The sequence below is a fragment of the Rattus norvegicus genome, chromosome 5 (genome assembly GCF_021556685.1).
Source record: "Rattus norvegicus strain SHRSP/BbbUtx chromosome 5, alternate assembly SHRSP_T2T, whole genome shotgun sequence".
NCBI classification, from domain to species: Eukaryota; Metazoa; Chordata; class Mammalia; order Rodentia; family Muridae; genus Rattus; species Rattus norvegicus.
This window is the reverse complement of record NC_141538.1, coordinates 134,255,911-134,268,185: the sequence shown is the minus strand read 5'-3', so window position 1 is coordinate 134,268,185 and position 12,275 is coordinate 134,255,911. Positions and strand designations below refer to the sequence as shown.

The window sequence follows — 12,275 nt, the reverse complement described above, 5'->3', positions numbered from 1 at the left end:
GAAGCTACTGTGCCATCCTTTTACTTGGCTGGAGGTTTATAGAAATTGACCCAATGAAGTATTTTTCCTTCCTTCCTTCCTTCCTTCCTTCCTTCCTTCCTGCCTGCCTGCCTGCCTGCCTGCCTGCCTGCCTGCCTGCCTGCCTGCCTTCCTTCTTTCCTTCCCTTTATTTGTCTCTTCCATCTACCCACACATCCAGTCATACAACAACACATCCACTCAGTTGGTAACCCTATCTGCTCATCCGTCTCTCTTTCCCGTCCCCATCTCTACTGCCTACTCATCCACCTGCCAATGGATGCTCTTCATCTACCCGTGTACCCATCAATCCCTGCGTCTACTCATTTGAAGTCTGGCTTAACTTCTGTATTTTCCAGGTTTCACAGTGAAAGTCTTTACTTATTTTTAAGCAGTTGTTCCCTCCACGGTCACTCACATTCAAGCTGCCTCTTCTCATGATGGGTCCTTAACTAAGCTGGAAAGTCTTAAGGGGGAGGGAGAAGGCTGATTCAGCTCAGGATCCTCAGCATCCTGCAGCACCCACCACCCTTACTCAATATCTTTGTGGTTCATAGCTCCCTGAGCCATTCCAGTGCAGGTCTTGATTTTTACCCTTGAATCCATCTTCTCTGCAGGCTCTGAGCCTCATTCTTACTCCCTCACTTCAGAGATCTACAGAGGTTGAGTCCTACCTGCGGTCACACAACAAGCCCATGGGAAACTTGGAATAGAATTTGAAGCTTCGAAGGAAACAGACCGGATAAACAGTTCTCTGCACCCAAATCCCATGGGAGGGAGAGCTAAACCTTCAGAGAGGCAGACACGCCTGGGAAACCAGAAGAGACTGCACTCTGCGCACATCCAGACGCCAGAGGAAGGCACCGGGCGCCATCTGGAGCCCTGGTGCACGGAGGCTCCCGGAGGGAGCGGCGCAGATCTCCTCGGTTGCTGCCGCTGCGGAGAGGACTTGGGCAGTACCCCACGAGCACACTTGAGCCTCGGAGCCTCGAGTGGGACCAACTTTTGCCCTGCGGGTGGCCTGCCTGGTGAACTCGGGACACGCAGAGGCAAAATTCCTCTAGGACCAGGCACTTCCTGTGCTTACCGGAAGTCCCACACCCTCGGATCCCGGCCCGCAGCAGCTCTCTGCTCCCAAACTCCGTGGGAGAGAGACCTCACCGCCTGGTCAGGTGGGCACTCCTGAGGCTGCAGAGCGGAGGAGACCACCAACACTGCCCACCCCTGCCCACATCCCTGGCCCAAGAGGAAACTGTATAAGGCCTCTGGGTTCCCGTAGGGGAGGGCCCAGGAGCGGCAGGACCCCTGCGCCTGAGACACTGCCGGAACCTGAAGGAAACAGACCGAATAAACAGTTCTCTGCACCCAAATCCTGTGGGAGGGAGAGCTAAACCTACAGAGAGGCAGACACGCCTGGGAAACCAGAAGAGACTGCACTCTGCGCACATCCAGACGCCAGAGGAAAACACCAAACGCCATCTGGAACCCTGGTGCACGGAGGCTCCCGGAAAGAGCGGCGCAGATCTTCTCGGTTGTTGCCGCCTCGGAGGGGACTTAGGCAGTACCCCACGAGCAAACTTGAGCCTTGGAACCACAGGTAGGACCAACTTTTCCCCTGCAAGTGACCTTCTTGGTGAACTCAAGACACAGGCCCACAGGAACAGCTGAAGACCTGTAGAGAGGAAAAACTACACGCCCGAAAGCAGAAAACTCTGTCCCCATAACTGGCTGAAAGAAAACAGGAAAACAGGTCTACAGCACTCATGACACACAGGCTTATAGGACAGTCTAGCCACTGTCAGAAATAGCAGAACAAAGTAACACTAGAGATAATCTGATGGCGAGAGGCAAGCGCAGGAACCCAAGCAACAGAAACCAAGACTACATGGCATCATCGGAGCCCAATTCTCCCACCAAAATAAACACGGAATATCCAAACACACAAGAAAAGCAAGATCTAGTTTCAAAATCATATTTGATCATGATGCTGGAGGACTTCAAGAAAGACGTGAAGAACTCCCTTAGAGAACAAGTAGAAGCCTACAGAGAGGAATCGCAAAAATGCCTGAAAGAATTCCAGGAAAACACAATCAAACAGTTGAAGGAATTAAAAATGGAAATAGAAGCAATCAAGAAAGAACACATGGAAACAACCCTGGATATAGAAAATCAAAAGAAGAGACAAGGAGCTGTAGATAGAAGCTTCACCAACAGAATACAAGAGATGGAAGAGAGAATCTCGGGAGCAGAAGATTCCCTAGAAATCATTGACTCAAATGTCAAAGATAATGTAAAGCAGAAAAAGCTACTGGTCCAAAACATACAGGAAATCCAGGACTCAATGAGAAGATCAAACCTAAGGATAATAGGTATAGAAGAGAGTGAAGACTCCCAGCTCAAAGGACCAGTAAATATCTTCAACAAAATCATAGAAGAAAACTTCCCTAACCTAAAAAAAGAGATACCCATAGGCATACAAGAAGCCTACAGAACTCCAAATAGATTGGACCAGAAAAGAAACACCTCCCGTCACATAATAGTCAAAACACCAAACGCACAAAATAAAGAAAGAATATTAAAAGCAGTAAGGGAAAAAGGTCAAGTAACATATAAAGGCAGACCTATCAGAATCACACCAGACTTTTCGCCAGAAACCATGAAGGCCAGAAGATCCTGGACAGATGTCATACAGACCCTAAGAGAACACAAGTGCCAGCCCAGGTTACTGTATCCTGCAAAACTCTCAATTAACATAGATGGAGAAACCAAGATATTCCATGACAAAACCAAATTTACACAATATCTTTCTACAAATCCAGCACTACAAAGGATAATAAAGGGTAAAGCCCAACATAAGGAGGCAAGCTATACCCTAGAAGAAGCAAGAAACTAATCGTCTTGGCAACAAAACAAAGAGAAGAAAAGCACACAAACATAACCTCACATCCAAATATGAATATAACTGGAAGCAATAATCACTATTCCTTAATATCTCTCAATATCAATGGCCTCAACTCCCCAATAAAAAGACATAGATTAACAAACTGGATACGCAACGAGGACCCTGCATTCTGCTGCCTACAGGAAACACACCTCAGAGACAAAGACAGACACTACCTCAGAGTGAAAGGCTGGAAAACAACTTTCCAAGCAAATGGTCAGAAGAAGCAAGCTGGAGTAGCCATTCTAATATCAAATAAAATCAATTTTCAATTAAAAGTCATCAAAAAAGATAAGGAAGGACACTTCATATTCATCAAAGGAAAAATCCACCAAGATGAACTCTCAATCCTAAATATCTATGCCCCAAATACAAGGGCACCTACATACGTAAAAGAAACCTTACTAAAGCTCAAAACACACATTGCACCTTACACAATAATAGTGGGAGATTTCAACACCCCACTCTCATCAATGGACAGATCATGGAAACAGAAATTACACAGAGACGTAGACAGACTAAGAGAAGTCATGAGCCAAATGGACTTAACGGATATTTATAGAACATTCTATCCTAAAGCAAAAGGATATACCTTCTTCTCAGCTCCTCATGGTACTTTCTCCAAAATTGACCATATAGTTGGTCAAAAAACGGGCCTCAACAGGTACAGAAAGATAGAAATAATCCCATGCGTGCTATCGGACCACCACGGCCTAAAACTGGTCTTCAATAACAATAAGGGAAGAATGCTCACATATACGTGGAAATTGAACAATGCTCTACTCAATGATAACCTAGTCAAGGAAGAAATAAAGAAAGAAAATGGAAAAAAATAGTTTTATTTTACCACTAGTGTAGATTTTAATAAAAAGAAACTATGCCATGAGCACTGTACTAAAACCGTAGAGAGATGGATGAGGTTACTCCATGAATTGTTCAAAACTCCTGCCTGTTTTCATAGCCTCAGGGGTGTGGCTATGAAAGCAGCAGAGGTTAATGACTCTACAATATTCCAATACAACGCCAACTGAGTCTCTGTAAACGCTACACTGAAAGGCTCTATTCCAAAGAGACAGGATGTGTATGGATCAGGAGAGAGGACTTACTTTAATGCAGGGAGGAGAGATATAATTCAGTCCACAAATCAAGGCAAAAACACTAGTAAGTGGAAGGCATCCTCCGCCCCCGAATCTTCTAACAGTAAGAAGAAGACAATTTTCTGGAAGCTTTAACTGGACTTGCAGTTTCAGCTGCAAACACAATTAAGAGAAAGTGAGCTAAGACTTCAACTTGGTTTTGGGAAGCCGGGGCCCAGCAGACTAAATTTCACATGCAGTTTTCATACAAATCCGTGTTTCGCAGACTCTCCCCAGAAAGATCTGAAATTTCTTCGGGTCACTTACGTGCATTTCCCAAGTATATATCTATTTTCTATCTACTTTTACAACTGTACTTTCTAAACAAGCATAAGTACCTCTAAAATCCTGTGTATGCTAACTGATATCAAAGTCAAATAAAAATAGAAATAAAAAAAAAATTACAGCTATAAAAAAGAAAAAGAAATCACACTACTGGGTAAAAACAGATAAAGGTTCAGGCAAGGCACGAGTACACTATCCAGCCCAAGCTGGCCCAGAAGCCATGATTTTCTGCCTTAATCTTCAGAGTTCTGGGACAAGAGATAGACACAGATTAATATCTGATGAAAAAGAATTTGAGTATAGATGAACAAAGACTAAGCTTCTCGAAATTGGCTAATCTTAATTTTATTAGAACACAAACATCTTAAAATAATAGCATGTATCATTAAACTTAGAGCAGCCTGACACACATGTATGGGAGCACATGCGTGTGCATGTGTGCACACACATGTGTTCACACATGTGATCACACACACGATCACACACACACACACACACACACACGCACACACTATACAGCTTATAGCACCTGTGTCTCTATAGTCTACTTTAAAAATCAGAGCTAAAATGAGAACAATTGAGATAAAATGAACAGTGACCTTCTATTCTGATATCCACTTACATGTTGCTTGTTTCTATATTTAGAAATTCATTCCGGGTCTCTTGATTATTTTAGCTTTTTAAAGATGTCAAGTTATTCTGTTTTTTTCCCTTTGCATTCAGCTAATACACAATAAAATCTTGATCTGAACTTGTCCATAAAAAAAAAAAAAAAAGAATTTGAAGCTTCTCTGGTAGTGAGTGGTACCCATAGCCTCCCTCATCTGGGACACTGCTAGGAGACCTACCAAGTGGGCTACCAGAAGAGGGAGCAACTCTGAGTCACCCACACCCTCTCTGTTCTTCGGCCCCAGGAGGGACCAGCACAGTCAGCCCAGGCAGCCACAGCAAGGCCCTCTGGCTACCCTGGCAAGATGCTGGATTGGGGGGAGGGGATCGGAGGCTTGCTATTTTCAAGCTTAGGTTGCTCCAGAGCTGCCAGGGCTCTGCTGGTTCACTAGACTCACGGAGGCTTTTCTGGTTCTGGGCAGCTGGGGTGGTCCTCAGTGCCATTTCCAATGACAGAGGTCAGGCCTCCCCTAGTGCCTGCAGTGTGTCACTGGTAGCTCCCTAGGGCTCTCCCAACTGGCTTGTACACTTGATGGGCGGGCTGTAAACAAGCCATCAGCAGAGGTGGTCTTGGCCCTCCCTTTCCTTCTCCTTCCCAGACTTGATAGCTCTCAGCCACATTGGAAGAATTAGGGGAAGGCTGGTAAAGGGAGGTGGCTGGCTCCCATGGCAGGCAGGGGGAACCATGCATAAGTCCTACCATATTGTGTGTGTGTGTGTGTGTGTGTGTGTGTGTGTGTGTGTGTGTGTGTACTTGTGCACATGCAAATGGGAGAAGGGGAGAAGAGGGCCTGTTTCTGTGATCCTGTCCTAGGGAATCTGAGGTCAGGACTTGCCTAGAAAACCTTCCTCTCTGCTGGCTTCAGAGAATTTCTAGGGCAGGGAGAAGCTTCCAATATTGCCTCACTTATTGTAGATGCTATTCACTGAGCTTGGTCAGCAGAAGCTAGAATCTCGGTGGCCTGGAAGAGCCCTTTCTTCACCATGCCTCTGTCTCCTGTAAGGGCTTCTGTGGTGACTCAGAGCCATCCTGTCACTGTTTAAGATGCTCCTCATGTCTCCTCTGTCTTGATCACTTGGGATTCCCAGGCTTTTTCTACATAAGAGGAGACAGAATCTGAGAGAGTGAGAGAATGTGCAAAGGAAGCCAGGCTTTGGTCTGGCTTCTCTGTCTCCTTCGGGGAATCCAGGGTTCCCCATGCTTCCAGAACCTTCCAAACACACAGCAAGCTGTGAGGAGGTTGAGTCTGGCTGCAGTTCCTGCAGGGGAGTGATGGGTCAGGGAAACAGCTAGAATGAGAGGGGTCTCCTGTGCTCCCAGGGGTGATCATGTGGTTAGGTTGCAAGAACTTTCTGAGCCTCCAAGAATCAGCATGTTCTATTGTGAGATGGGTAGAGGTGGGGTGGGGTAGCTCACTTCAGACAAAAGTCATCCCAGGGACGGTGCTGAGGGGACAGAGTATACGTCCTATTAATCCTTGACTCCAGAAATAACCTGCTGTCTTACTTCCCTTTCTGTGCTGTTCAAGATTTAACTTCTTTGTTAGTCATTAAGAAGTGACCAGGGTGCCAGGTACTGCTGTGTCCTAGGGGAAACTTTTTACACACTGCCAATGAACCCACAGAGTTTCCCTGTAGATGAGGCCTTGTTCTTACTTACCCACCATTTGGGGGTGAACAGATATCAACTCTACAGGGTGGGGCAGATGGCTTAAAGTATCTTTATCTGTCTGTGCAGGATTGTTTCTCTCCTGGCACTTGACCACCTGGGCAGAGTGGAAACCGCTATTGCCCTTTCATTCAGCTCACACAACAAGAAGATACCTTGACTGGGAAGGAAGACTTGTGGCTGGGTGTCAGGGCACACCCAGGCTTTCCCTGGCCTGCAGACTGCTTCTCTTTCTAGAGATGGCATCCCTTTTTTCCTTTGGCCCCTGGGGTTTCTGGAGGTCTGTGAGCATTGTAAGATGTGGGAATTCTGGTTCCTGGGAACCACACTGTAGTCTGGGCCATCAGGAAGGCAAGACTGACAGAAGGCAGACAACCTTTGGTGGTTCTATGAGCATTCGGCATTCACCTCAGCTAGCGCCAGGCTTGGAACCGGTAACACGTGGATTTGATTGCTTGGGAAATCAGTGTGGGGGGTCTGGGGAGGAAAACAGGGCTGGAACAACTGATCCATCTAAAAATAACAGAGCCCTGCATCCCAAGGGGCACACACTGTCCCAGTCCAGATTTGGAAGACGCCTGTAGTGCTGTTTGTAGTAGGCAACCTCTGTGGGTGGCTTTTTGGTGACTTGGGGGGCAGCCTGATGACAATAGCCAAGAGGAGCTAGGGCAGTCTGGGCTCAGGTCCTGTGGCCCTCTCTTTACCTGGGTGACTCAGGCAGGAGATGCTATCCCTGCTTCTTCAGCATATCCACACTGACAGGACACCTAGCCATCTGACTCTGAGTACAAGCAAACAAGGGCTTCATATACATTTGTTTGTCTCAGGTAAAAGGGAAGACCCAGGTACCTCAGACAAAAATAAGCTGTTTGATCAGATTACAGCTTCTAGTGCCTTCTTATGCACTCCCTTCCTCCAGCTCAGTCTCCTTGATGTTACCTGTTGTTTCCTCATCAAAAGTGCTCCGTTACCAAGCTGAACTCAGAATGGTTTGCCATCATTGCTACACCGATAGGTAATACACTTTATATCTTTGGAGGCACTCAAAGCAATGCTTGACATGACCTGGCAGGGAAGTCATTTATGGCTTAGATTAGTTGGTGAATACCTGACCACAGGTCTGGCCCTTTGTCTTTAGCTCCCCCCAACCCCCATTCTCTCCCACTCAGGGAGTGTCCTGATGGGAGCCAAGGCAGATCCCTGCATGGCTGTGTGGTTTCAGGCGTTCTGTGGTACTCCACTTACGCCAGTCCCCAGGTTCACTAGCAAAGTAAAGACACTAATGTTTGGCACTCTAGCGTCACAGAGTGTGTCAAGAAAGTCTCAGCTTGCAGGCATGTCAGAAGTCACAGAGTTCCTCTGGCATGGCTACCTTGGAGAGACACTGCTCGGGGCCACAGATGAGATCCCGGAATCTGTGTCCAGGCCTATGCTTGAAGCACATGCCAAAAGGGGTCTGTTATGGAAGTCACGTGCTCAGTGGTGGGCTTCTCTGCTTCTAGGCTGTGTGGCTTGAGGTACATTAGGCTGCTCTTCTGTGCTTTTGTATTCTACATCGTTTTTTGTGGAGTTGCTGAGGCGTCTGGATGAAACCCAATGGAAACAGAGTCCAAGGCTGTGGAAAGTTCGGAGTGGCTAGGGGGAACTGCCCTTGTGCTGAGGCAAGGGCACGGAGGAGCTGCAGAGCTAATAAGGCTTCTCCTTGGCTACTCTCCCTGCCAGGGTCTCGAGAGCACTCAGCACCAGAGAACCTCCTCCACCGTGGGTCCTTCTTGGGCCCCTGCAGAGTCCTACCCTTCCAGACTTTTCAAGATTTGAGCTTCCCACTGTCTTGAATTCAGAGATCTACCTGCTTCTGCCTTCTGAATGCTGGGATAGCAGGTATGTGTCACCACCTAGTCTTAGTCGAGTCAGTCTTGAAGCATTTGTTCTCTTCTCTCTTCTCTTCTGTGCTAGTGCTGATCTCATGGGTGGGTGTGTTGTAAAATGTCTACCCTGTAGCCTCTATCATGACAATGATGACAGCAAGTTGTTCATTGGGTGAAAATGCTCTGTGAGCCCTTCTCTGAGTTCCCTCTGCACTTCAGGGCCTAGGTGTTCATCCTGTAAGCCCACCATTCCAACTCAAGGTAGTGCGAGTTAAGGAGGAAGCAGTCCTCTTGCATCCAGGAGCGCACAAAGGAAGTCTGGGTGCCAGGAGAGGTCAGGGAAAGTTTCATAGGGAACCAAGTGTTGGAGTGGAGAGTTGGAAGCGTGGACCTTGGTCAGGTGAAGAAGCTGGTCCCAGCATATACTGTGGTCCAGATGGAGAAGGACAATAGAGACCCGGAAGTAGACTAGAGTGGTACAGAGCACTGAGATCCTAGCTTCCACAGCAGCCAGGATCCCAATAACATCTTCTCCATCGAGTGGCTGTGGAGAGCCACAGTCAGGACTCTATAGCAGGGGTGTGATTTATGCTAATGAAGAGGGATGACAGTCACCTGGTATTACTGGTGCACTGTCTGGGTCTTAATCTCTGTGAAATGCTGCCTGCAATTGGTTTGCAAAGACCCTTTTAGGTGTGGGGCGCATAGGCTTTCCTGGGATGCAGAGCCTCTGGATGCTTGTAGGTGAGAAAGTTCTGCAGTCAAGAACAGCTCCCCACATCCTGCCTCTGAAGCCCAACAGTTGCCGGGTCAGGCTGGATCTCAAGCACTCTGCCCGAGGCCAGGAATTCACAACTATTACAAGGCCAGTTTCTCTCCTGTCCCCGCAGATGGATAAGGACTCTCAGCGGAGTGAGGGACAGGGTTGCATAGGGAAACAAAGTGGCCCCAGTCTGCCTATACCGGTTAGCCTTCTCCATTCCACCTGCCTATTCCTGGCCTCTCTTCCCCTTCTGATGGGCAGAGGCTTCTCAGTACCGCTCTGGCAGATAGGCTGGTGCTTAAGCTCTGCTTCCCCAAGGTTCTAGGCTCTACCTTGCCTCCTAGGTCTGCCCAAGGGCAAGCATCGACCTTCTAAGGACTCCAACAAGCCATTGCTGTCTGCTTGAGGAAAGGCATCTGTGGCCCACTGGCCCCCCTCCTCCGCCAGAGCGGGGAAACACAATACACCGATAATGATCTAATATTTATACAACGCCTTTCTACCAGATGCATCCCAACAAAGTTTACAAGCTGTCCCCGCGGACGGCGCAATGTATTCCAGACCCTTTCCCTGCCTCCGCCCTGCCCCCTCCCTGGTGTGTGTGTGTGTTGGGGGTTGGTGATGCCAGCAGAGCTCATAAATCCACCTGAGGTACGGGCCTGTCCAGCTGCACACTAGGACCTAGCTGTGGCACGCCTCACTGGGCATTGCCCTGTACGGAGGTCACGTGCTTTTCTGAGTGGAAAAGAAAGCCTGGCGGTGGAGAGTAAGGCTGTATCCAGGGTTGGGCCTGAAGTTTGGCCAAAACTCACAGCACCCCGCGAGCCTCTCCCCAGCCCTCCACATCCTCAGACCCGTGGGAGGGACATAGGGAGGGCCGGCTGGCTGGGCACAAATGTTCCTCCTAGTCACTTCCTCCGAGGCGGCTTCATGAATGAGGATTTGTGTTCGTTCCCTCCCTGTAAATTGCCCTTGGTCACCAGGGCCATGTTGTGTGTCAGAGTCCCTGACCACCGGCCTTGGACAAAACCTGCTTTGTGAAGTCCGGGTGGAAGACAAACAAATGATTATTACCTTTGAGTGTCCCCTCCCCCAGCCTTTTCTCTTGGCCTGGAGTTAAGACCCTTTTCTCTGTCAACAATCTTGACTTTGTTCCGTGAGAAGGAAACAGCTCGCAGAGGGGTTGCCGAGATGCCTCTTGCAAGAAAACCGTTTGGGAGGCGGGTGGAACAAGACAGGGGTTACAGGAAATGGCAGGCATTTTTTGTTGAATTAAACCATTAGGAGTGACCCCCAAACCAGAGCCAGGCCGAGGGAACAACTGGATACATTTAGGTCAGGACAAGCAGCCAAGAGAGGAGCTGAAACCAATTACCATAAATGAATGTTTCTCTTTTATTCACGACCACCGTGCCTGTTCCCAGGATGCTCTTGGGCCTCTTATAAAAACAGATGAACTCTCTGGTTTTGTTCGGGGAGTTATTAGCTAATGCAACTGTTGGGCAATTTATCAAACATTAACACATGCTGAGATTAATGGCCAGGAGATATCCTTGTCACTGCTGGTCTTCGAGGCTGCTGGACTTTGGGGCTGTTTTGGAGAGGCACTCCTCCTCTGTGTGAACCTTTAAGTGGGTTGTTAGTACCCAGTCTGAGGGGTCCTTGTGGTTGAGACTCCTCACTGCCATTTGGGTGAGGCGATCCCTATCCCCTGTCAGTGTGGAACCCAAGCTCTGCTCTATACTCCCGGTCCCTCAATTTGCTTAGGAGTCCCTGTTATTTACCATGAGCTATGGCTTATGGTTGTCTGGGCCAGTGATGGTCAACCCAGCTTGCCCTCCTGACCTAGCTTCACCGCCCCCTTTGACTCTCTATGTAGACTTCCTGAGGGACTGGGAGGCCAGGGCTCCCTCTCTGTGCCTCATGGCCCTGAGATTGTACCACATCTGGACCTCACTTGGGTTGGAAACCAAATGGTGGGTTTGCAGCTTTGGTTGCTTAAATTGATTGCCCTGGAGATAGTGTCTGATCCATTGCCTAGTCAGAGCCTAGAGCACAGTGTGTGTGTGTGTGTGTGTGTGTGTATGAATGTGAATGTGTGTTTGTATGTGTGTATGTGTGTGCATCTGTATGCGTATGTGTGTATATGTTTGTGTGTATGTGTGTATATGTGTGTATGTGTTTGTGTGAATGTGTGTTTGTATGTGGGTTTGTGTGTGTGTATATGTGTGAGTATATGTGTGCATATGTAGGATTTTAAATGAGAATAACTGAACAGTGAACAGCAAACCCATACACAAGTACGTGTGTGTGTGTGTATGTGTGTGTGTGTGTGTGTGTGTGTGTGTGTGTGTGTGTCTTTGACCCCTATAGGCTCAGGCTGTCTGTCTATCCACTAAAGGAAAGGAATTGTGTTTCTTCCACCAGGTTTCTCACTGCTATGGATTCTTAGGGATTGGCATCTTGCTGAGAGCAGCATAGAAGAGAAGAAGACTTGAGTGTGTGGCCTGGTGCAGCTACTTGTTTCTTCAGGTCTCACTCTTTTCATCTGTGCAATGGGTAGGGGATACGTGGTCAAAACTTAAGACTACATATTGCTGAAGGGTGTATGGGTTGGGGGTATTTTTAATCTTCCCAAAAGAGGGGGAAGGAAGGAAGAAAGGGGAGATAGCTCAAGCTATCTTACTGATGGAATGAACTCAGCTTCTTGATAGACTTTTGGTTAACATCCCTTCGGTGTTGGGGTACAAAAGATCTGGTTTTCAGTCTGCAAGAGGAAGGCATCCCCCTGTTCAGCTGGGGCCTATTTACACCATGGCTTGGAATTTACCGTCTGAAAAATGGGCCGATAATGCTTCACGCCCTGGGGGTGTTAGTGTCTGAGAACTGCTAAGTTCAGCTGTTGGCCCAGAGCTGGGACTCATTA

General features: G+C 47.9%; 1 long non-coding RNA gene across 2 annotated transcripts in view; it reads left to right on the top strand.

Annotated features, from left to right (window-relative positions):
• LOC148005985 (uncharacterized) overlaps positions 1-12,275 on the top strand; it is a 157,384-nt gene that overhangs the window by 118,894 nt on the left and 26,215 nt on the right. Inside the window, exon 2 of one of the 2 annotated variants that reach the window (XR_015620436.1) lies at positions 8,441-8,599. This is a non-coding gene — a long non-coding RNA (uncharacterized LOC148005985). Of the gene's footprint in view, positions 1-8,382; positions 8,600-12,275 lie in introns of those variants that run through there. The other variant, XR_015620435.1, reaches the window with a different exon arrangement.